Here is a 2848-nt window from a genome sequence, read left to right on the forward strand (position 1 = left end):
GGCTGATTGACCAGTGTTTAATTTTTTAAATCTCTTGATAATATCTGCTCTATACCCCCCCACCCCCAGCACACACACACACACACACACACACACACACACACACACACACACACACAGACATACACACCTGTTTTGGGGTTATCTCACACAACCACTATTTCTGACAAATGGTGAAGGCTATGAAGGGGTCTCTTGTTACTGTGCATCCTCAGTTCGGATTATTTGTACGCTTTTGTTTCAAATCTGTCTTAAATTACTCTAGGTAATTGAGTATCGATCATAGTTTATGGGGAATTATTATATTTAGAAAATGATGTAAGGGAAAATATTTTTAGTATTTGGGATGTAAGAAGAATATTGAAGAGAAAGTGAAAGACCTATGTTTAGTTTGGGTTTGTTTTGTTTTTTAATCATTTTTTTTGTCAGAAGCTTATCAATTTTATCAGATTTCTTAACCCAAAGAAACTTTGACTTTATTGATTACTAGAGGCCCAATCCATGAAATTCGTGCAAGAGTAGGCCTTCCTCCCCCTGGCTGCCGGCACTGGCTTCCCTCTGGTTGCCGGAAGGCACCCGGGACCTGGACTTCCCTTCGGCTGCTGGCAGGAACCCGTGCTTCCTTCGCAGCCCCAGCTTCGTCTGGAAGGTCGTCCGGAAGGACGTCTTGTCTTATTGGCATGTTACACTTTTATTATTATGGATTATTATAGATTTCTATTAAATATTAGTCTTGATTATATTAATTTGTATTTACTTTCTTCCTCTCACATTTTTGTTTATTCTGACTTTCTGATAACATTTGGTCAATAATTTCCAAACTTATTTTGTTATTAATATATTCATATTAAAGCTATAAACTCCCCCCTAATCAGTGTTTTAGCTACATTGCATAAGTTTGCCTTTATACTCTTATTAATATTTTCATTGTCATTTATTCTACTTCATGGATTATTTAGAATTGTATTTAACTTTTAAGTGTAAAAGGATTTCCTGTTATCTTGTTTTGATTTATTTTTCAAATCTATTTCATTGAGAAAAAAATCATATATTTCATTTAGGGAAAAATTCTGTATTTTCATTCCATTAAAACTTATTGAGACTTGATTCGTGGCTTACAATTTGGCAAATTTTATTAAGGCTCCCTTTGTGTTTGGAAAGAATATATTTTCTGTGATAGCAAGATGTTGTGTTTCCAATTTGAGGCATCTTCTTATCCTGGATGTAAATAGAAATAAAGATACAAGGAGAGTAGTCATGATGATTTCCAGGGCAAATTAGAAAGATATTGAATGGTAAGAGATATGGTAGATGGTTATTAGCTGCATTTCTTGTCACACACTTTATTATATTAGTATTTGATGCCCCTAGTTTGTTTCCTGTTGTGTTTAACTTCATATCTTAAATTTATCCTCACTGGAGGCTTGTTTTCTGAGACTCTTGGTATCCTGGTATTTGGGACTATTCCTATAATAATCTTTTTCTTTTGCCTTTGCTGGAGCCCTTAGGGGTTTTACTTTTTTAAGGATACTTTTTAAAAGATCATTTGTTAGCTTGAAGTTTCATATACCTAAAGTTGTTATAAATGTGGAACCCATATTCACACGTGATGAACGATTTTCTTATTTCTCATGTTTCTATTTAGGCTTTGGATATACCATAAGGCAAAACGTTTCTTACTGCTTCCCTTAATGAATGAGAAGAATTTGTCTAGTTTCACCAAATAGGTCTTGGCTTTGTTCTGGGAGTAGGCCTTTTCTCTGATACCAGTATTGAGCAATAATCCCCGAACTTCTAGTCCTTAAGGTATATATTAGACCTGGCGTGTCTTTCCCCCCCATCTTCTTGTGGGCTCACATGACATTAGTACCTACTTTGAACTTTCTCTTTATTTTTTTTGCTTCTGGAGGGTTCCCTTTTTTAAAAGCTTAAATATGTCCCCTTTTTTGTTGTGGGGTTTTGTTGTTTGGTTAGGGGTTGTTTTTTTTGTATTTTTAATCAGAATTTGGTGTGTCAGCTCAGTTTGCCAGATTATCATGAATTTATTAACTTACCTTTAGAGGCATTTTCAAATTTATTTGCATGTTCATTGAATACAGCTGACAAAATCATACTCTGGAACCTTACATTTATGAAATGAAGTAAAAATTAGTTTTTAAGAATGATGATGATGATTGCCACACTTTCCCCCCTCTTCCTTTATTCCATTCTTCTGCACATTCAGAAGGTACTGAGTATCCATTTTGTGCCAATCATTGTTTTGGGTGCTGGGGAAAATGTTCCTGCTCATCTGAAGCTTATATTTTTTTTTAATTTTTTATTACAAAGGGTATTACATATGTGTTCATTTTTTCCCCCCACCCTAGACAGTCCCCTAGCCTCCCCTATCCCCCAGTGTTTTATGTCCATTGGTTATGCTTATATGCATGCATACAAGTCCTTCCCTTGATCTCTTACCCACCCCCTCCTGCCCTCCCACCCTCCCCATGTTGGTTGTTTTTAGACAGGGCAAAGGGATTGTTGGTTTCATGGGAGGAGGTCAGCTTTAAAGTGAGCTTAAAATGAAAAGGAATATACTGACTCAAGGGACTCTTCCAAAGCAAAGATGCATAGCAGAAGGGAAGAGAAGGACACGCAGGTCAGCGAGGAGATAATAAAGTCAGGCAGAGATAAATGTGACCTTAAGTAGGTATTTAATCAGATTGAATCATGTTTAATCATGTGTTATAGACATTTGCCAACGTGTTTAGTTTATTGGCAAATTACCTTCGGGACAAAGGCAGGAAGCACATTCCAAGTTAGAAGCATCAGTTGCCTTTCTTCTGTGACCTCATGCATTTCTCATAAT

The 2848-nt window shown here is 36.2% G+C and overlaps 1 protein-coding gene across 1 annotated transcript in view; it reads left to right on the forward strand.

Moving 5' to 3' along the window:
• The window catches only part of STT3B (STT3B, subunit of the oligosaccharyltransferase complex (catalytic)), a 47312-nt gene that overhangs the window by 781 nt on the left and 43683 nt on the right, over nt 1-2848 (forward strand). The gene's annotated exons all lie outside the window — the stretch shown is intronic.

This window comes from Myotis davidii, unplaced genomic scaffold, assembly GCF_000327345.1.
Source record: "Myotis davidii unplaced genomic scaffold, ASM32734v1 scaffold395, whole genome shotgun sequence".
Lineage (NCBI taxonomy): Eukaryota > Metazoa > Chordata > Mammalia > Chiroptera > Vespertilionidae > Myotis > Myotis davidii.